At 32.1% G+C, this 24,451-nt stretch overlaps 1 protein-coding gene across 5 annotated transcripts in view; it reads right to left on the bottom strand.

The window, feature by feature from the left end:
• PCDH17 (protocadherin 17) overlaps nt 1-24,451 on the bottom strand; it is a 93,687-nt gene that overhangs the window by 63,192 nt on the left and 6,044 nt on the right. The window lies entirely within an intron of this gene.

The following is a 24,451-nucleotide window of genomic DNA, read 5'->3' as shown; positions in this document are numbered from 1 at the left end:
ATTTCACATATGCTAAGGATCCATCTGTCTCACAGAGAACTTTAAAAATTACGAGTTCTTTTATTAAATATTCTCAGTAGAGTGTTTCTGAACTTTGTCTTTTAAAATTATATTGAGCCAACTTTTAAAACCTATGTAGAAATCCCATATTCATTTGGACAGACTACAAATGGATGCAAGATACAAAGATCAATTTAGCCACACTAGGAAATCCAGGCAACAGCTCTATAAGACAGGCACCTTAAATATGAATTATTTAGCTCAATTTTCATTTGTTTCAAGAATGCTTTTCTTGTGTGCAGTTTCCGTTTACCCAGCCATAAAACAAATACTTTAAATAAAGATTTCAGACTACATTTATTGCAAAGAAGTAGCTTTTCCTTTCAGTGTAAGAAACAAAGATGGCTATATCATGAAGAACTGGGAACTATCCTTAGAAATGGTGAGTTTTTAAATTTAGAAAATGCTCATACCTCGTAAAATTCTGCATTTGAAAGAGAATAGCGTATCTTTTTAAAGCCTCTAACAATATTTAACATGAAATGATTAGCATCTAAAATGTATCAAAGTGTATGCAAAATTTTGTCAAACAATTTTACAACTTTGAGGTGAAATTAGGATACTATCTAAACATGTGTGGTCTTTAACTGTTTTATATGAAATAATACAGGAAATTTTCTTAGTTATATAATACGATTCCTGTTATAACTTTTTCATTTTAAAAAAATCTTATATGCAGTAATGATCATGAAATCATGATAACTGGTTAAAAGTCTAGTAAATTTTAAAGCAATACTTGGATTTCTAGAAAATGAGACAACCGTGGGATGAGCAAAATAAAGATCTCATCATGTTTGAGTATTGTTTCTAATGAATGACTGAAAAAAAAATCAGAATACTAGTCTCCAAAGGGAGAGAATAATGTGAGCATTTCTGGAAACTGGATTCTATGGTTAATTTTCACCATCACAGATACTGTTTAGGTAAATGTTGCTAGAATTCAATCTGTGATCAGTGTAATCCTATGTGATAAATATATACACAATACCCTGGTGCTAATTTGCCAGTATTATCTTACAGAGTCAGGGGACAGTCAGGAAATTCCCTACGGAGAGAACAATTTTGACCAACCAAACAGCTCTGGCACTTCCAGAATCATTGGTGTGAAAACATAGGAGCTAGTAGTTTATGGACTGCTGGCATTCTTGATATACATTTGCTTTTTTATGTCAGTTTCTTCACCAAAGAGGACACCTTTGAGACAGAGGCCCAATGGGTAAATTCATTCCACAACAAACACTTAGCTCAGATCGTAAGCAATACTTAAAAATCTAGCATTCGACATTGTAAAATTCACAGTACCTAAAATACAATCATGAATTACAGGCATGCAATTAACCAGAAAAATCTAACCCCCACCTAGGAGAAAATCAACAGATAAAAATGGACTCAGGAATGAAATAGATGATGGAAATAACCAATAAGGGTCTTAAAAATGTACTAGGAATATTAAAAATATGGCCAGGATTGTATCCTGAGAATAAATGCCTCCTTAAACTTTTTGAGCCCTAAGTACTTCCCTTGTGTCATTTTAATCTTGGGACTAATGGAGAGAAATTAAAGATATAAAAAAGACCCAAATGTAACTTCCAAAAATTAAAACTATAATATTTAAAATTTTAAAAACACTGAATAGGATTGACAGCAGATTAGACATTCAGGAAGAAAAGATACAACATTTTGCATCAGGTTCTAGAAACATTTGCTCAAAAATAAAATATATTATTAAATTTATTTTTATATGTTGATCTGTATAAGTGTTATATACTATTTGTCTCAACGTTGTGTTTATAAATTTGTAATATACTAGATAGTAAGACAGGTATGTCAAATACAAAAAGTATCTCACAAAAATGTTAATGCAAATATGAAGAAAGTTTTAATTCTACAGGTATTGATCTAGAATAGAAATTACTGAAGAAAAAAGAAAGTATGGCTTAGACTCTTGATAGTCATTGTTAAGAGAGCAACTTACCTCTCAGAAACTAATTTGGGGATGGACATGTATTTATGATTTTAAATCATATCATTTTAGCTTCCGTTATACTTAGATGATCAGTGTTTTCCTAGCCCAGGAATAGGGGGTGGAAGTTTGAACATTCCTTTGACTTAGGGACACAAGTTCCATTGCGTATATTGGTGCCATTGGATTGAAATTAAAACAAAACAAGTTGAACTTTTCCCTTAATTCAAAGGCACTGCTTTTCACATTGATAACAAGCATTCTTTTTGCAGCAGACTAAACACAAGAGAGAGTGTTAAGAGGTGAATAATTCACTTTCAGCCTTTTCATACCGACGTTGCTTCTGCTAGCTTTGCCTGCGATAGAATATATGGTGTGGTTCTTCCTTCGTTGCTGAAGTAGGCAAAATCATTTTAAGCCACCACTTATAAAGTTATCTGACAGCACCTATGGCTTTGGAATTTTTTAAGTGCATGAGGTATGGCAATAACTGTATTTATCACTGATTTTCAAAATAATACGTTTTGTACAAATATAGTGTGGTCGACTTTGTGTTTTGTTACTAAAGGCATAATAAAAGCATGAGAAATTCTTACCACATTTAGCAACAACTAGCATTACTTTAAATTTAAAATGGGAAGACAAGAATGGCCACATCTTTAAGCAAGAATGTTAAGTCTCCTGCTCTATTAGGATGAATTTCATGACTTTGAAAAATAATCTGACTGTATATTAAAGTCTCTTGCAAATGTTACCTATTTTATAAATGACACCGATAACTTAACTTTGATAATAATTTCTGTGCCAGAATTTAATTATGCAATTTATGGATCTTGAAGAAAATCATATTTGACAAGAAAGAATTGAAATATAAGGTAAAACAAGGCCTATTTGTTATCTATAAAAGCACACAAAATAGGGAATACTGCACATTTTCTACATATTTGCTGAAGCTTGGAGCCCAGAGGTCACCAAGGTGCCACTGGAAGAGCTTTCTCATTGGCAATGGCAGAGCATTATGTCATCAGTTGTAGATGTCATCGGATAAATATCCAAACTTACTTCCAGGTTTCTGATTTCAACCTTGCTGATTAATCCATTCTCTTCAGCGAGGTCAGCTTCTCCATCTCAATACTATCCAATAACTAGTCTTCTCTTTTTCTTCCAGTGGGGCAGTGACAAGGACGAATTTGAAGTTCTTTTCTGTTTTTTTGCCATCTCTCAGTCAGACATTCTGTTTTAAGAGACTCTCCTTCTGCTGTGCTATTTTTCCAACTTTATTAAGAATATTAAAGAATTTTTCCACTGGAGGGAATATGAAAAATGGATTCTCTGCAATTGTGCCTCCAAGACTAAAAACTCCAAGATGATATGTAGTCAATAATATTCATGACAAGTCTGAACTTCTAGAATTCTTGACATATCAAGAGAAAGATAGAAAATGGAGGGAGACCTGTTGGTGATACATTATTTTACTTATTATCACTATGAATGCCGAATCTTCTGCAAGTACATTTTAAAAAATATTTTATTAATTTTAAGAAATCTGGTAATTAGCAAAAGAAAATTTGTACAAATTGAACTATTTAGACTCAAACCAGTTTTTAGTCTAATTCATTTAGCTAATATAGACAGACCTGCTTTGAAAATATACTGCACTGAATCTAAATGTATGTAAATAATGTCACTGCGTACATTCTGTGCCAGGAGATTTAGAAGCTGCTGTCCTACATTAGGATCTACAAAACAGTATTATTAATATTTATTATTCATTCTTCTCAATTTCCCTAGAAGTGTTACTGTCCACACTTTTTTTTTTAAACAGACAAACTACAGCTAACAGACTGTCACAGAGCTGCCCATCATATGCCCAATTCATGGTAGAACGTTCACATTGGCCCGGGACTGTCAGAGCAGCCATTTGCTGTAGTGACTCTCTGAGAAATAGAGAAAAATAATGATCCATTCCAATATTTTCAGAAATAAGTTGATGAGAAATTAATGTAACTTGCCTTGAAACTTTTTAAAAAAATTGTTACACACTGAGCAAAAACAGTATTATCACTCTAATAATAAGACAAGTCTTTGAAACCATCTATGCTTTTACCTTTTTATACTTTCATGTTAAATTATTTTAATATGATGAGATATATATATAAATATATATGTATATATACGTGTGTATATACACACACACACACACACACACACACACACGTATATATACATATATATTATGCCAATAACTAGATTTTTTGGCCAACAACATAAAAAGGTAATAATGGTCATTTATTATCAAATATTCTAAGGCATGCAGTAGGCTTAATTGTATGATTACTTGCCATCATTACAGTCATATAAATTGTCAAAATAGGCACTTCTGAACACTTACCTTTCAAAGTGCAAAATAAATTTAAACTATTACATTTAATCAATCATTATGTAAAATTCACAAATAACTAATTTCAAAGGTGAACCAAACCGTACATCTGCTATCCATTTCATCTGTTTATTTTCCACAATACACTAAAATTAAAAACTTTATGAATGCAATGATTTGGTAAACACTCTTCACCAGTCTTGCTCCTCAAAATACTAAATTGTTATTCAGAAGAGAAGGCCAATTATTTGCATGATAGATTACATTTTACAAATGAGTGAAAAAATGATCAATAAGATCAGTTTCTTGTCTGATTTTACATCAGCCTTTATATCACCCTGTGTAATAGGTGCATTCCAATTTTTATGAGGAGAAAAAAACAGAAGGAATTCAAGGTGAAATTGAATGATGCAACATCTTTCTAATGTTTTTCTTCCTCTAACTCTTGATAGGCATAGAGAATTTTTAACTCTTTATAATTATAACAACAATTCAAAAACCAGCTAACCCATATATTTTACAACAATTAGTAAATAATTTGGGGGAATTTTAAAGTCCCCAAACTATTGCATGGGTTTCAAAGATAATTTACTAACCCTTTTGAAGACAGCAAAAATTTTGCAATGTTTAAATTTCCAAAATGATTTATCCATTGGATATGAATTTCTGGATTGAAAACAAAAGTAATTTGAGAGCACAATTATGAAAACTTAGGAGATAATATGCAAGGAGTTTGGAAGACTCATCCTCAGAAATGACTAGTACAAAGGAAAAGGTATTCTTAAATTTCAGAAGAATATTAATTATTAATCAAATTTGTGAGTATGAGATTACTAGAATACTTATCATCGCACATTTAAAATGTATGATTCAATGGACATAGTCTATTTCAGGTTGGCATTCACACCTGAAATTAAAATAAAGCTAAGTGTCTTCACTAATGTTAACATATTTTCAATTAAACATTAGCACAAAGTGAAATGAAATATCTCTCTACAGATTATCAGACTGTCACTTAATACCTAACTCAAGCATCCCAATCTCTTTCTTTGCTTAAAGACTTTAATTATAAGAATTTTTCTCTTCTGGAGAAAGAAGCAGTCTCATCTAGACAATCACTTCATGAGACAATCGGCCTGTATTCTTCCATTTCAAGTTTTTACATAACAATCATTTTGATTTTATTAGAAACTGTGTATAAATCTACATGTTGTTCTTTTTTTTTTTTTTTTTTTTTGCAAACGCACAAATCGAGAAAAAATTAAGAAATTATTAACATTTAGTAAGCCTTACAAAAGTGGATGGAGAACTCTGGCCCATGGACCACCACCTGTTTTTGAAAATAAAGTTTTATTGGCACTCAGCCATGTGCTTTCATTTATATGCTGCTTTCATGCTTCAGTGGCAGAGTTGAGTAGTTATAACAGAGACCGTCTGGCCCACAAATTCGAATATATTTGCTATCTGGCCCTTACTAGAAAAAGTGCAAGCTCCTGGTTTAGAAAGACTAAGTCTGGGTTCTTAACCGTATAATTAAAAATTTTACTTTAATCACTCCTGTAGATAAAATACGAATGAAGCATTTGAATATATGCACTATGCTTAATTAGGTCATCATTTAGAAAATAACATGAGTCATTTTCATCTTCTGTAGGACACAGACTTCCTTCACAGAGTATGTATTTTAAAAATATCTGATTGAAAAACTGTGCATATTTTTTTAAAGTGGATTTCAGTGTTAGGTGATCTGTAGCATGTTTATATTCAATTCCAAACAACTTAAAACTGTGGAAACAGTATCATCATGGGAACACCTGAAAACAAAATGAATTTAGATACATGAAGCTTCCTGAAGTGCATTACAAACTCCTCTAGAGTGTACTTAGAATAAAAGTAAGTAACCTGTTCTTTCCCAGAGAAAATAACTCTTTAGTTCTTCTTGGTCTTTTGTCTCCTAAGTTTCCTTCGTATTTTACAGGGTGACCTTGTCACTGTTTTTCAACCCTTCTAAATATATTATTTCCTTTCAACATCAGCAGCCAGGGCCATCATAATTATTTCTATTTTATAGATGGAAAAACTGAGGCCTGTGGAATTCATGAAAGGCAAGCTGGAGGTGACAATATGAGTAAGCTTCATAAACAAGTTTCTTTTGACTCAAAATTTTGCACTCTTTCAAATAAAAAAACCTGTAAGTACTATATGATTCATCTTGCTTTTGTGTGTATTGTGCTTTGCTTTCTATTCTATTCTATTCTATTCTATTCTATTCTATTCTATTCTATTCTATTCTATTTATCATTGTATGATGTATTTTACAGATTTATTATTTTCATTCTAATAATGCTCGTTAATCAATGCTCCCCAAAGAGTTCTAATATTACGTGACACCCCCTTGAATGGCTTTGTTCCTAGAACTGTTTGGGTCTGAATTAGGTTAAACAAAAACAAAAGCAATGAGGTCTATTGGACAATGTTGATCAGAATAAAAGTATCAAATCCAGTTCTACGATCAAATCTGATAATCCTTGCCTGCTTCTGGAGTCTCCAAAATTTGGAAATTTTTTCACTATACAGAACAAAGCCATAGAAACTCTGAAAACTACTGCTGGTTTCCCAACTGGAAGACAACGATGCAATGTGTTGTACATAGTTCCCAGCAGTGTTCTTGACGCTTAATATGTGGAGGCCTTAAAGAATTATCTTCCAAACAGACCTTCAGAGTAGGAACTACATTGCAGTACTTCAAAGCAGCAATTATTCATGCTATAAGATATTCTCATACTCCACAGATGCCACAATAGAAACGTATGTCAAACAAGATATCCCAACTGGTGTAGAAGCAAAAACCCTATATTCTGAGTCAGATACAATTAGTTTACTATTCCTAGCTAGCTGTATATACTTGGGTAACATTTCTGTGCTGCAATTTTCTCACATGAAAAGAAGTGTAAATGCAATCAAACACAATCATACGTCTCTAACGTTCTAGTATTCATTGTCCTACAATAGTTCTTTTGTGGGAATTTCTCTTCAGTTTCTACCTGGTTTCAGCATTTCTTCTACACAGTCTCCTTGCCTAAAAAGCATCGTTCTTAAGGGAGACTTAATAATATCTTTCCACTTCAGCATTTACACTGGTAGTTTAAAAAGTTTAAGATATCTGGAAGCCAATTTTTGCAAGACAGCCTATCAAAAATTGGTCACATTTTTAAATGTCTATTTAACATTAAAACAAAAGTGACCAGTCCTGGTTTAGACAGGTCAAAATGAAAATTTGCAATAAAATAAATTAGCATTCCAGTAAAATTAATTTTTTATGATCATACATACTCTGGGATAGAATTGTACTCTTATAAAATTGTTAACATTTAGGTCAACTAAAATATTGTTATTATAGAGAATATGAGAGCATATCTGCATATCTGTACCCTAAAGTTTAACTGCTCCAGAATGTTTTATGTAATTTTCTGTGAACAACAATAATGATATACATTAATATTTTTTCAATATTTAGTATTCATCATATTCTTTATATGCATAATCATATTTCATCTTAATTTTTATTACACCCTTGAGTGGCAAATATTACACATGATTTTAAAAAACAACAGAAATAAAAAGATCTGGACTGAAAAACTAATTTTTTAAAACCAAGAACCTTGGGAATAGATTCTCAGTATAGAAGCTGTCAATCAGAAAGTAACTAATTAAAAGAATCATAATATAGCTATTAACTCACCCAGAATTCCACCATTAAGATAGTATAAAACTACATCATTGATAGGGAAAGATGTCTGTGATATATTTATGTAATTTTAAGTAAAAAACAACTTAATATATTATGTTTAGTATATATACACATAAGGGGATGGGAAGATATACGGATTCAAATCCTGTATTCAAAACCTTGGCACCCAAAGTTGTTTTTTTAATCCTTAACTCTTTCATACATAAGAATGACATTTTGTTGTGTATGTCATGTATCACCCATCCCAGCAGGGACAGGTAAAACACCTCAAAATTAAACATATTAATATTTCTCCAGTAAAAAAAATGTTAATGTTACCACTAATTGAAATAAAGAAAGATTTAAAATAGCCTTAAACCACTTTTGGTCTGAATTCTTTGGATTTTGTTATTTGAGACAGGATGGCAGATTTGAACAACAAAAGGTTAGCAATAGCTAACTCCCTGACTGCTAAATTATAAGCAAATATAACCTTGTAAATGAAACTTTCTCTATTTTCAGTCCACAAGTATGTAATGAGCTCTCAGTACATACCAGGCACTGTTTAGGTATGGTATTTTAGTAGAATTTTTTGCAAGGAATAAGAATTCCTCTTTAAATTAGGGGGAAAAAATATAGACATTTATTTAAAAAAAAAATCAAAAAGAAAGAAACTCAAAGACCTGTATATTGGAAACAAACTTGAAATAACTTTAATGCAGAAACAGGTTTTTTTGCATTATCCAGGTTTTTTAGTAGTTGTTTTTCCCAAGAGTAAAGTCTCTTCTTCTAGGGAAACTATTGACTTGCTAAAAATCAAACAGGAAAAGAGTACTGGCCCAGCAGTAAAATGTAGCCAATTCTTCCCTGGAGGCTGACTACAAATTCCAATGCAACCCAAAAGGCACTAGACTAGCAGTGCCTGAATCTCAACTACACAGGGGTAGAGGCACAATCTCAGTGGAATAACTTCATCTTTGGAATATCTGTCATGAAACAAAAAAATCAAGGGTTTAAAAATATCATATCTACATTTCAATTGCCCTTGAAGAACTCTACTTTATAGATTACCTAATTCTACATATACTTTTAAAATACTTGTCCCATTATTATAGCATTAGACACATTTTTGTATAAACATAAAACACAAAGTACATTATTTTCCCCCAGAAGAAATAAAAAAGCAGAATTGTTCTCTTCCCTGACAGCCTGCTTTCTCCTTCCTTCTTTTCAAAACAGGGAATCAGACTGCCATACATAGTTGGAAAATAGGTTTTCCTCTCTTGAAGAAGCATCAGTTTATTCAAATAGCGTCAGGTAGTTTATAAAAGCTACACACTTAATACAAAAAAGACAAAGTATAAAACTTCGCTAGGTCTCATTTGATTTAAGGATCCTGATACCCTTTTTCTTGAGACGACGGAACATCACAAATGTGTAACGGTGCACCTAGCAGCGCAGCAATAAATATCTCAAGCTGAAAGCACAACAATAAGCTCTCCGTCTATGATTGCAGAACCAATAAATAAGCATAATGAAAATCATGACACATTATTACATTATTCTGTATAGCCTCTATTCATTAAAAAAAAAGGTGGGTGCATTTAAAATAATTTCCCATGTCAAATGGCCATAAGCCTTGCACTGACATGCTGCTGAAAGAAGTTTTGTAAAGGGCAGATGCATGGTCATATGTAGCTTATATTAAGATGATGATAGAAGTTATGAGAAATCTGAGAAAAAAGTACTTCATACCAAAATAGTAGTAGTTTAGTATCCAAAACATTTACGTTATTCACCTGTGCTGTGTGTGTTCTGATATTATCATGTCAATAAAAAACACATTCAGAAGCTTCAGAAATAAACTTCCCTGTCAATTAGCCCATAGACGGATTCTACTTTTTCAATTTCCCCGTTGATTTAATATACCAGATTATATTAACAGCACTGGCTTGTAAATAAGGGAGCTCTGAATCCTATTAATGGAGATATGCTGCCAAAGTAATCAGCTTCATACTTAACAAGTTTCCAAGTATTTGGAAAAGCTGTGAAATAGGATTATAAGGTTAAGCTGTGTACATCTGGCTCGTCACTACATAAGTATTTCAGAAATTTGATCTCATAGGCTAAAGAAACACCTGTCTAATCATGATTCTTTTCCAAGTTACATGAACTTCAGTGAGCAGAGCAATACACAAATGCTGACAAGAAATCATGATCAATTTACATAATGTACTTGTGTTAGGTATATAATTCTACCATACATCACCCTTCTGAGCAAAGATAGACAGAAGAAATATTTTAGGAAGGTTCTGTGGTATCATACTTAGGTTGGCAAAAGGGTTATAAGGTGCCAACATTTTTGAAATTTAGGACATGTCAACATTTTTGAAATTCAGCTGAAATGTTAAACATTGCTTCTTTTTTCTCATGTCATGATATGCCACTTTAGTGTAACTAGATGTTTTAAGTATAAATGTAGTATAATATGAACCCAGAAAATAATTAATAAGAGGCAGGAGTTCATGCATAAAATAACAGTAAAAAGTTCAGCAGACTTCTAGTTAATCGAAACCTTAATGAAGTTGAACATTAGTTACTTTAACCAGATCCAGGATTAAATAACTACACTGACTCTTTGTCAAATATACATTGGCCCGTTAAGCTTGATTTTATTTTTGCAAATTTCATTCAAAAGGTAATTGGGCTAAAAGTATACTGAATATGACTCTTATCAAATTAGGTTCAAATGTCCGACTTGAAAACATAGATTTTGAAAATGTGGTCCAAAATGGCAGCGAAAGGTCAATGAATCAAATTTCCAATTATATTTCCTGGGAGCAGATGGGTGCAATGAAATCTAATGATTGAATTTTAAATGCTTTCATGAACCTTTTATCTGTTTCCCAACAAGTTGATTCTACCTTAATTCTCTAACAAGATAATAGGTTTATTACAATTAACCAACTGAAATGATATCTCCATTTTCCAATTATTTATATCATATTACCTGAGGATATTGAATCAGAGCTCGTCTCCCTCTCCCACCCCTAGCACCTTTCCATCACCATCCCACACTTCCCCCCAAACAAAACCCAAACTATAATATCATTAAATAAGAGATGCGTCCTTGGAGATTTGATTTCTCTACTTAAATAATAAGTAAAATAAAGCTCAAATTCTCTGAGGCTCAATGGAAAATTTCAAATGAAAATAATTGTAAGGAATTTTTGACTAAGTATATAAATTTCCTTTCCTTATGTTATCAACTAATATGTTAGTCAATTTCTCTGACCTGAATAAAGAACATTTATCAAGAGTTAAAAAAAAAAAAAAAAATTAAGCAGTTTATTTTCAGGAGTGGCAGATGGAGGATTTTATCTCTACTATATCTCAATAGAGCACACTCTTGCCTGAAGAACAAAAAGAGGGCATCATAGGGAGAGGTTTATTTTAATGCTTTCATATAAAAGAAAATCAACATTTTACCTCTTTAAATATATATTCAAGGTTAGGTTAAAGGAGATCCAAGAATCTTTTTTTTAACTAATAAACAAAAGTTTCTTGTGTATTAAATGCATTTAAATTACGCTAAACATAATACTCTTCAATCCAACCCATCTCAAATCTAGCTCATCCCTATGTAGCTCCACTGTGTAATATCAACTATATGATTCTCAGGTACAAGTGTATATATAAATATTTATCTGGTGGTAAACACTACCATAGTCTCATCAAAATATACACGGACTGACAATTTAGTTCACAAACTCATCCTACAAAAAGTGCTACAGACCTCATTGCTGAATAGCACTACAGTCACCTTCAAAGTACTCCCCTTGGGAAGCTATGCACCGATGCCAGTGCCTAGTCTACCCTTCAAAGCAATTTTGGAACTCTTTTCCTGGAATAGCCATCAGAGCTGTCGTAGTATTACCCCTTGATGTCCTGAATAGCATCCAAATGTCTTCCTTTCAATATTTCCTTTATCTTCAGGCAAAGAAAGAAGTCATTGGGGGCCAGATCAGGTGAGTAGGGAGGGTGTTCCAATAGTTATTTGTTTACTGGCTAAACACTCCCTCACAGACAGTGTCATATGGGCTGGTGCATTGTCATGATGCAAGAGCCATGAATTGTTGGCGAAAAGTTCATGTCATCTAACTTTTTCACACAGCGTTTTCAGAACTTCCAAATAGTAAACATGGCTAACTGTTTGTCCAGTTGATACAAATTCATAATGAATAATTCCCCTGATATCAAAAAATGTTAGCAACATTGTTTTGACTCTTGATTTGAACTGACAGGACTTTTTTGATTGTGGAGAATTGGTGACTCCATTGTGCACTTTGACACTTTGTTTCAGGGTTATATGGTACATCCATGTTTCATCATCAGTGATAACACAGCGTCAAAACATCGCCTCTCCAATAGGTCTTGGCAAACTGCGACTCTCCTTTGCTTTGTTGTTCATCGGTGAGCTCCTTCGGGACCATTTTTGCACACACCTTTCTCATGATAAGATTTTCAGTTAAGATTTTCCTAACTGTTTCTCTACTGATGTTTACTTGGTCTGCTATGCTTCTCACAGTCAGCCGATGATTTTGATGCACAATTCAATGAATTTTTGCAATGTTTTCATCAGTTCTGCTCATTTCTGGCCTCCCTGACCTCTCTTCATTAGTGACACATTCTCTCCCCTCAGAAAAACGTTTCATCCATTTGTACACTGCTGTTTTCTTCATGGCATTATCCCCATAAACTTGGACTCACATGTCCCTGAAATTGAATGTTTGTTCATTGCTCTAATTCAAGCTCAGACATTCTAGCGACGGCACACTAAAGCACACAACAATAATGAACGCCACTCAGCAAGACACCGCCACACATCGACACGAACACAACTGTGAGATATTGATATACCAAGGTTATGAAACCTTCCCGAGCTGTTTGTACAATGCTGCCAATGTAAGCACAGTGGCAAGTTTGCTAACTGAATTGTCATACCTCATATATCTAAATTTTTAAAAAAATACTTATATTACGTGTAAATATACAAGGTTCTTAAGGTATCATTGTAAAAAAGTATTTTGTACATGGGTATCACAGAAAAAAGACCAGATGGCACGGTTAAGAAAAAAGAATTAGAACAGTTTGATATAAGGCATAAATAATAATTCCTTTCCTTTTGCTTCACTCATGTTTTATGATGCTTTTCAAAATTTAAACAACTGTTTGAAAATTTTAAAACAAATGATACATGTTTTAGATTACATGATTTATGTGAAGACTAACATAACTGCATGAAAAGTGGTACATTTGCAACACACTAACATTTTTACTAACATAGTTTGGAAGTCACATTTCCAGTAGATTTCAAAGTGGTATTCTTTAAAAGAAAGAACGTGTAATAGTTCAAAAGAAAGTACATTCAGAGAAATTAGGAAAATATAGACAGATCATGGAATATTACAGGATGCCTGAAAGAATATCTGTTCCTAGTACTAACCCTCTTATAGTGACATGAAATCCAGACCTAGCCTGGCATCCCACCGGGAGAGAGCATCACCAATTGCTGATATGCCTTCTTTCCCAAAATGCCAAATATTCCAGGGAAAATTTACAGATGGACTTGAACTATAATGTTTAGATAATTATGGATACAAATGTCCCCATTGAGAACTTATTTGTGGGCTAATCTGAAAACATATGTAACACTATTTCAGAAAGTCTTTCTCTTATATTTGAATGTTGACAATGAACCCTAAACTTCTTAAATCTAGCGTTCTATGCTCCTTTCTGTTACATTTGCCTTTATTTTGTATCCCAGTTTCTCTGGCCAGTGGGGATAATTAAATTTTTAATATAGTTTGAATACTCATTCTGCTTGAAGCTTTTATTCTATCAAGTCCTTAGTGTTTGATATAAATTTTGCAGTTAAAATTTAAAATTCAGAAACATAGTAATTAAGTCATAAAATAGCTTAAAAGTAGTAAATTATTTTAATTGAGGGCTTTTTAATTATTTCATTTTTATTAATTGAATTAATGATTATGAATTGAACAACTCTGAAAGTCACAGATGTATTTTAAAGAACAATACTGAAAAGGGCAACATACTGTTTATGTGAATGCTTAGCTTATGTTTCTTCAATATGTGCGTGACAATTTCATACCACCTACACAAGATAGATTCTGAAATTTTGAAAAGACTTTTCTAAGCTGGGTGATTATAATTATACACATATGATAATTGCCCAGAGTGATTTTCTTTTCCCATTATCAGATGGCAACTTGTTGGTACCAAAGTAATTAAATCATAAAATTGCATGTCAACAAATATAAATAAATGTAATCCAAATATTACTATTTATGGCTTATCTGTAATTTCATTTCATTTAAAAAATCATATAAAAAATAAGTATTTACATTTTATGGAAAGCTTCTATAAATATAAGGGTCTTAAAACATTAGTTTCTTAATAATGTACTAGAGCTATGTGATCCTTGAAGACTTAACAAGCATTATAACATTTGTATTGGATAGTTTCAACACTTTATAAACCATACCTAGGAATAGGACAAAAGATGAAAGGTATACCCTAACACTATTTTCTCTTGATATGCTGCATATATATTTATGTGTTTATAAATATACACATATATATGTATGTATATATAAAAAACAAATTCTGTGAAAGTTGATACTCATAATTATGAAACTTGATCACGTTTTATTCCATGAACATGAAATATGATCAATAGAATTGCATAGGAATTTTCATTGTAGCTATTAAAAAGGTAACAACTATAAACAAAAATTATCAAAATATGTCACCTTTAAATAAATTATTTAGCAGCATATCATTATTTCAGCATTTTTCTGTAAACAATATCTTAGACTTTGGCCTTAGTCCTTTGGGGGTTTGAATGCTAAGCTCTGGCTCATATCTGATCGGTGATCACAGGAAATTATGAAGAATTCATATTTTTTCACTGCCAACTATGTATTAGAAACCATGCTAGGTTCTCTCAACTGCAGTGAGGAACAAACAAGATGATGGTGGCCCTTCCTCAGGTGTTCTGTTATCTACACAGCGTTGTGACAAATTAACTTCACTAATAAAGAGTTGCATCACTGATCCAGAGGTTTAAAACTGTTCAGACTTAATAACATTCATTAGTTTGTATATAGATCAATTAGATCTTTATTAAGAATAGAGGTTCTACACCACAACCCGAAGGAGAAATGAATGGAAACTGGTAGCATGACCTGCTCATCATTGTCTCAGTATCTTTATTATGACTCTTTAAAATTTTTATGCATTAAGTATCTTTAGCATCAAGCATGAAGTAAAAATACTTCCATTGATTTCTGCTGATTAGATATTGTTTTATAGTTCAAAGGACTGCAATCCTTTGTACCTGCCCATCTAAGTCCTGCATTCTCAACACTGCCAAATGGTCTCACTGTCATTTACTTCAAACTTAACCAGGCAACAGAGGAGCGTGCTGGAAAATATTATCTACTCCTTTGCTAAGATTTTCTGTGTCAACTTCTCGCCTAAAGCAAAATTTAATAGCTGACTTGTGGATCTTTATTTCTAGAGATTTACTATAGAAACACTGACATAACCTTTAACCACAGCAAACAGAGCCACTCTAATAAGCACACTACACCAAATCTAAAAAATGCACGAGGAACAGAAAGATCCTGGCAGGAATTAATCTGCCATTTTCACACATCGACCCAAGGGAGGTATTGTAATTGCAAAAATTTACTCTAAAACTGCTGAGACTCATAGTAATTATGTTTCTTTTTTTTTTAATAGAAATAGCCACAGGTGGTAACAAATTGGGTTTTGAGATGGGGAACTGGGCATGTATTTTAACCCAAATTACTATGTAATTGTCTTGATTATATTAAAAAAAAATAAAAAAGAATGTGGAAAGTCTGTTGCTCAAAATCAGGAAAAAAAGTACTTCCTTAAATACATACCTGTCTTTCAGTTTCTCCAATTAGGCATATTGCTTCATTCATTGGTATTGGCACGTCTGATATTAGGGCCACACTGGCTTTTGCCAATAACCCTTACAAATTCCTGTGAGTGCGATTTGTTTAATAAGATAGTTCTCTTAATTCCTGACTTATTATTATCTAGGGATAAGTAGTAGCTTTCCTAGAAAGACAGGATCTGAAAATTCAGCTAATAATCACTACTATCCCTGCATCTGCCAGTACTAAACATGCAAGGTTATACACTTTTTCAATCTATGTGCTGTGTTAAAATGTTTGCTATCTTTCATATATACATATATCTGCTCTCAATAATCCTCTATCTTACTTTACACTTAGGTTCATGAATTAACACCAACACATTTTCATTGTTTACTAAAATTACAAAGGTATTCCGGGCAAACCATACCAAGTAAGAGTCAATGTGTATCGCGGAACTTTTTTTCTTTAGGTTTTTCTGCTTTAATCAACAAAGATTAAAATAAGAGATTAGGTGTTGATTTAAAACAAACAAACAAAAAAACCCAATTGTAACAAGAGGTAATGCAAAGCTTAAAATAATAAAAATAAAATAATTAAGGGTCTTGCCTTGAAACTACGTGAAGGCAAGTTCGTATGTAATCTTTAACTCTATCTTAATGATAATAAAGATTGATGCCTGATTTCTCTTTTGTTTTGTATGATTTATAACAACTCTTATTCACATTCTTCATGCAATAAGTTAATTTGGGATAAACTATTTTAAAATAGATGCAAAATTGAAAACGCAAAATAGAAAGTAAGAAGATACTGTCCCAAGAAGATATTGATTAGAACTCACCAATATTTAAACAATATTCTAGTTTTTTGCTGATAAAACTATAAAATCGAAGCAAATTATTTTTCAGGTTTTCAGAAAGTTTTTATGACAATATTTGTAAAAAGATGTGTCATTAAGCAATTATCAGGTTTGAGTTTGATAATATTCCCTCTTGAAGGTAATTCCTTTTATTCCCAAAATACTAAATAACATTTTTCATAATAAATTTTGCAAGAATTTAAGCATATTATTTCTCAAACATTCTAATTTCTTACTGTCATCTCATCAACTGAAATGGAGACATCAGTAAAAGCATGCATTGGCCACTTTACACTGTGGTTAGATAATCCTGATTATAATCATAGGTGAATTGTTTTTATAAATATCAATTCTGCATATGCAGTTGCTCTGGTGAAATAGCAAAAACTCTAGTGAATATTCAGTCATTAAGTTATCTCAGTATACTCTGAAAAAATATTCTGTATGGAAAATAAAATGAGTACCTTCAGCAAAGGTATTTATATTGGGGTCTTTGATAGAAAAGGCAGATTATATCTTATGGGTGAAACTATAGTTTTAGGTTTCAAAACTGATGTATATGTTCATAGTGCAAATAAATAAAATTTTAAGAATTTATCTAAGACATCGATAGTCTAAAGTTGAGTTGTACAGTAAAATTACGAAAGATGTTTGGACCCCTGTGACCGTTTCTGCCTACAATAAAATACCTGTTGTATTTCTGCTTTATAAAGATAAGCTATTGAAATTTAGGATATATATGTGTATTACCTTTGAGTTTCATTGAATTGGACACATTGAAATTCTAGGTACAAGTACAATCCAATCGTTACTTAGCAATGGTTATGAAGGATTCGGGTAGAAATACTGTCAAGAAGTATAGCAATTGATGACTTATGCTTAAGTTACATTTTAAAAAAGTTATCATTAAAAAAGCCGACGAAAATAAACCTAAAGCACCATTGCTGTTGGAAAGAAGTTATTTAGTCACACTCTAAGTCAATTTTGTTATTTAAAAATACATATATTATTAAAATAGTATTAGAAACTTTCTGAATATGAAGTCATTATCTATATTATGTATTAACATAGTTTACAAACATGTACCCAGTGTCTCTTAAAAACAGTATGCATCTACAAAACAACAATGAATGAATATATAGCTTAGAAAACTTGAAATAGAGTTTTAATGCTCTTGCTTTCAAATTCCACAAAGGCTGCTTTTAGCTGATAAAGAGAGTAAATAAGAAATTGTCCTTTAAATGGTCCCTTTAATGTATTCCACTAATTAAAAATCATTCAAAAACATTACAAGTTCATAAAATAATAAATACTGCTCAGACAGGGTAAATTCCAGAAATATATAGAAGCTTGAGATTACATTTATCTTTACCTTGCCCATTTTTCATCCAATGTAAATTTGGTTCATGACTATGTTATTGAATACAAACAAAGAAAATGACACAGGTCTTTAAATATTTCAAAATTATTGAATAAAATTCATTTCTAATACTATTAAATTATTTTAATATATTCCATTCCTCTAATCAACCCAAAGTCTGTTTATGTAGATTAGTTACATCTAAAGTCTCATTTATCCAACCTGTATTTATCCTTTGATCACGAAGCTTGTTAACTTAAATGGTCTTTTATTGTTATGATTCGTTTTCCCATAATTATGCTGTTTCATTGCCTTATTTTTTGAATAAATATATGCAAACGTGCCAATCATATTCAACACAGTTAGGCTAGATGCTCAATGAACTGTAAGAGCTATTTCAGTGCAATAAAACTGTCTGGAATAGATCCAGGGCAAGACCTACAAATACCAGTAATCAGAATGTCACTAGGACCAGAACAAATAGAAGTGTGCCACATGGATATCAAACACTGACTGAAACCAATTTTACAGTCGCTCACTGGAAGAACCTGGTGCATACAAGTGAAAGGTGCCACCCAGGCAGCCACAATCTGCATCTGCATTTTGCTCTCTCTCTCTCTTTTTTTTTTGTTTTTTTTTTTGCTTTTCCTTTACCTTAAAACTATTGAACTTACACTTCTGCAGTGGCAAAGAAGCACAGTAAGCTTCTGCTTAGTCACAGCATGGAATTTTGATGTCATTAAGGACTTCTTTATTATAGATAATTTATTTCAGGAGACCAAAGGATAGCAATATATCACTGTCAAAGCCAGCGGTGAAAGCTATGACTGACTACAAAATAATACTGTGAGCCATGGCAGGAAATTCTTGTCAACGGCTCCTTTACTAAAATAGGTTGACAATAGATTAGTGTAGGACTGATGAACTTTAAAAGTGTTTTGTAGGTAGGTGGCAGAAGTCACACTATCTTCACATTAATAGCCAAAATGAACTTCATGCTATTCTCCAATAAATATACAGTCACTGGTTGAAGGAATTCAATACAAAAAAAAAGAAAGAAAGAAATCCTTCCCTAATGCATTGACTAAAATATAACTTTAAGATAATGCCCTGTGGGATTTATTAAACAGAAGTTATCACTGAGGGGAATACATTCTGGAGCAATGACTAATACTATAATTAGCGGGTGCATTTGTAAGAATTTACCCACTATTGAGTGTATTGCAAGACTTCTCAGCGTAAGGGACTTAAGTTTTACTTCCTAACTGGCAGGAGCCCAGTTCCAGTGGCTTCATCTTCCTCCTGCTGTTTCATCATCTGACTCACAGTGCATGGTCTCACAATGCCTCCAGCCAGTCTACCATCCTCTAAAGAATCAGAAACTTGGATGAGACTTTCTTTCTCTTTTAATCTGCATAAACTCCACTGAAGGCCAGTTGTTCTTTAACTGCTCTGCTCTAGAATCACAGGCTCTACTCTAAGGAACTTCAAACCATTTGAAACTTGGAAACACTAAAATCAATAAGTTTTAACATATTTTCAAGGAAAAATAATGGTTTGAGTTCATCCTTCAAAAGAGAACTGCCTTTGAACTAATAATATATAAAAATGAGCTAATATCTGTGCATATGTATTTACATGCATTACACTGAAAATATAAAGCTGTATATACATGTATACAAATACTTTAATTTTTCCAAGTAGTGTTATTGTTCACATGTTCATAATTATAGGCAGAGCCAACTTGCACTGCAGTAAATGCAAATAAACATTTATTAGTCTGAAAAAACATCAAGTATTTTATTAATTTATACCTATTTCATATATATATCTGTATATATATATATATATACACACACATATATATATACACATATATATATTTCTAATGCATGATATTACATAAGCAGAATTAACAGTGAAAAATTTGAAACCTGACAATGGTAGTGAAACATGATAAAGTACAAATACTATATTTTTAAACAGTATTAAATATGTATCTGGCGATTTTTAAGGATTTTTCTTTTTAAATATGTATATTTCTTGGTCCTTTAATAGGAATGATATTTGGGATTATTTTAATAATAATTAATTTATTTTAACCTCATATATAAACCTGCATCTATGCACTGTAAAAAGATGAATAATGTATATTAGAACATCTACTTTATAGAGAAAAGTTTCTGGAAAATATGATTTTGGGTTGTTTAAAATATGTAAATTATTTTCTTGACTAAAAACTGTTCAAGCAGTTAAGATAGGAATTGTAGGGCATACTTTTCTATGACCTGATATTTTTCATGCTTAGACACAGCCTTAAATAACATGCCAAGAATACAATTCTAAAATCCTCCATGTAGACTCATGCATGATAAATTTATTGAAATTATAAAACTCACTTATAGAACACATATAAAATTATAGAATTCTCTCATAGAACGCAAGTAAAATTATAGAACTCACTCATAGAACTCAAGTAAAATTAAAAATTATCTTCGTCTTATGTTTATAAAAGACTACTGGATTATCTGTGTAAGGATGGTAGGTGTTACCTAGCTAGTACTTCAGAAAGTTTATTGAAAACTAAAAACTAATGGATGAAGAAGATATTACCTTAGAAGTAGGTATATCAACTAATATTAAAAATAAGATTCTCAGGTTTATAGTTCATATAATTAAAAATTATATTTTTTATGTTTTCATTTATTGTAACATGGAGAAATGCACACAGATTTATATTGGAGCTCAGATTTTTATGGGCACACACAAAACTAAGAATCAAAGTAACAATATATTAGGAATGATGATAATAATTTGGATTTTAAACGCTTGTAGAAAGATAGTCAAAACACTAATGGCTGAGTATTTTTTTAATTATTGTACTTTACTTATACTACTTTTAATATATGATAAAACAAGTGTTATGATTATGGACGCATGTTAATTTGAAGTAGGAATTAATCCTGCTGTCATTTAAAAATCTTTATAAAACAATCAAGTGTACACGATACTCCTGGAGGCATGCAGCAAGCAAGGAACATTCCTTGCCTACTCAGATAAACATAGCCCATATAAAGAAGATGCATATAAAGTTTATGGAAATTATTTCATGTAACGAATCAAACTGTGCTCTTAGAATAACATTGTAGTAAAATATCTTCAAAATTACAAGTGAAGAAAAAAAAAATGTTTGTACACTCTGTGCATGTTACTGAAGTCACTAACATCTAGAGCACGAAGTTTTGAAGGTCATGATCTTGAGACTTCATGTGAGTTCCTATTGTCAAGAATCTCTTGTATTAGAGAAGTAGGAATAAAAGCAGACAAAGATTAATGTTTCTAGTGAAGATATACTTTCTCTTTCATCTCTTCATTCTAAAATACTGAGTTTTGTTATCTACACTATAAGACTTTATGTAGTCCTTTATGTCTCAGTTTCATTTTTATATATTTACCATGTATTTAATTCCCTTTTACTGAAAAGGCCATGCTCATAGCTCAAAAGGATTTTCTCGTCTAGCATAAAGAATCTAAAGTCAATGCTACTATGAGGCATTTAAAATTGAACTGTGAAACACTGTATTCCTTCTAAAAATTCATTTTAGAACTTATTCTGCTGGCTCCATGTATTTTCTTCTTTGAAAGAATATTAAAATGACTTGTAGTAGTGCTACCAAAAAATCTGAAAACACAGATGTTCAAACAATCTAGAAATTCTCCCACTAGGGAGAAGTCCCAGCCTCCTCCCCTCTTCTCAGTGAAGCTTTCATTGAAAACACCTGTTGAGAAGTTACCCTGAGACTGGAAATAATTCTTAATAAGCCAGGATGAGCAGTCAGATGATCAGTTACTCGTGACAATTACTAATGATCTCTACTTGATTTTAGATTCTGATATTAACATATGAAATAATCCACATGGAAATTGCTCCTCTGAAAAGTGCTTTTATAAATTTGCATGACAATTAATTTGCCTTACCTACCACAAAATCTGTGCTATTTTTCAAAATCAGTTTTATAGCTTTAAAATGAATAAAATATTTCATTATAACTATGTGGTATTATGAGTCAATCTACTGAGGATATTTTAATCCCTAGGCTATTGTTTAAACACTTCATAGACTGACTTTATTCCAGCTGAGGAACTTGAAATAAAATCTCTTGAAAACCTGAAATTAAAATCTCTTCTCACAAACCAGTCTTTCTACACCAGCTTCCATGATAGTTCTGCATCCCTGTTCAATAAAAATACCCTTATTTCCAAGAACCTACAGATATTAAGCTTAAAGTATTAGGCCCTGCGACACACACAAAATCTTTTGATATTTAAACAAATCTTAATTTGAGCTATACCATGAGTCTTATTAATTCTGAATTTTCTAAGTTTCATATCACCACTCTTTACCAGTGTATCTCAAACAATTGTGAACCTCTTTTCATTCTATCAATAGAAATACACTGCACACCTTCTAAACGACACACAAGATGCTGGAAAATAAAGATAAACCAGCTCTAGTAGCTGCTAGTTAGAGTGCATGCTGATGGATTAAACTTCTTCCTTCAGAAGTACATGTGAGGTGACTAGTTTCCTCGGCTGTGTTAAGTACACCCACTAATAAGTGCACTTGAAACAAGATAATGGGATACCCAAACACCTTAATTTAGGCATGTCACTTCAGCACAAAGTGTTTGTAGCACACTAGTTTAAAAAAAGAAAAAAGAAAGGTCACTGTAGTCAATTTACTCTGTTCTCCCTAATAGGTATTGAGACATATCTGAAACATTTAAATGAAACATTTCAGGAAATTAACATATTAGGAATTTACAAAACATCCTTTACAGAAGAAAGAGGAAAAAAAAAAAAACTCAGGAAGAAAAAAAGAGCCTGTTTTAATAGTTTACATTGAGCATATTTCTGAGACTGGAGCAATATGGGAAACTGAGCCACTTTGGAAAAAAATTAAAGAACTTTGAAAGGATTTTTTGTGTGTCTTTATGGTATGGATTAAGATTCTAGAAGAAAAGGAATGGCAAGGAAGTTTGCCTTCTGTTTTCTGTTTAAACTCTGTGTGTGTGTGTGTGTGTGTGTGTGTGTGTGTGTGTGTGATATTTCCTTTAGCTCCTTATTTACTGCTAATGAGAGGAATCAGCAGCAGCAGCAACATCCATCCATCAAGCAATGAGCAGCTTCAAGAACAGCATGGTTCTTGAATATATAGTATGGGCAGCCCTGTCCCGCAAAACCTTCTACAGACTTCCATCCAAGGTGGTCCTCACTAATCTGACCAAGGAATGAGGCTTGCTGAGAATTCTACTGCACCAACTTCCTTAATACTTGGAGCCTAAATAAGAATTCAACTGACAGCACTTCAAGTGGAAGGTTAAGCATTAATCCTCTGTGATAGCTCTGTAATTGCCAATGGTGAAAATACAAGTATATAACATCTGTGTATTTGTAAATGACTGCAAAAGGGCTATAAATGTAAATTTTAACGTATCTCCTAAAGAGATTGATTAGTATAAATACCAGTTTTACACACTCACAGAAAGACTTTCACAGAAACCACAATTGGTTTTTAAGGGAGAAATTCCTTGTTTAGTTTTATATAGACCTCAAAAAAATCATGATTACTGGTAAAGAGTAAACACCATAAGAAGTGGGATTTAATATTGCAACTGATAGTGTAGTATTCAGTAGCATCAAGTACATGAGTGTTTTACAAGGACATCATACTATTATAAGAAAGTATGTTCTGCTAAATTTTAGTATGTGTTACACTTAGAAAAGATAAGATTATGAAATTTTAATAATTAAAACATTACTGAGTCAAGTATCATTAAAAGGTATGTGCTTTTCAAAGCATAACGAACACATTATTTTCATTGCCCCAAACTAATCTTCTTCCCAAAGTGTCACTTTTAGTTAAACTCAATCTTGAATTTCAAATACTGCTCATCCAGAGTAATTTGTACCAACATGCATTCATAATAAGCAAGAATTAAGTTTTCCTGTGATACAACTCAATAGTAGATAAAAGAAACTTGGCAGTGACTACACACAGGACAGTCACCTGCTGTCATTAGAATCTATGCCCACGCTGAGTCGGTT

This window comes from Rhinolophus sinicus, linkage group LG04 (assembly GCF_036562045.2).
Source record: "Rhinolophus sinicus isolate RSC01 linkage group LG04, ASM3656204v1, whole genome shotgun sequence".
Taxonomy (NCBI): Eukaryota; Metazoa; Chordata; class Mammalia; order Chiroptera; family Rhinolophidae; genus Rhinolophus; species Rhinolophus sinicus.
Note: the sequence above shows the minus strand (reverse complement) of the source record. Positions and strands in the feature narration are given on the sequence as shown.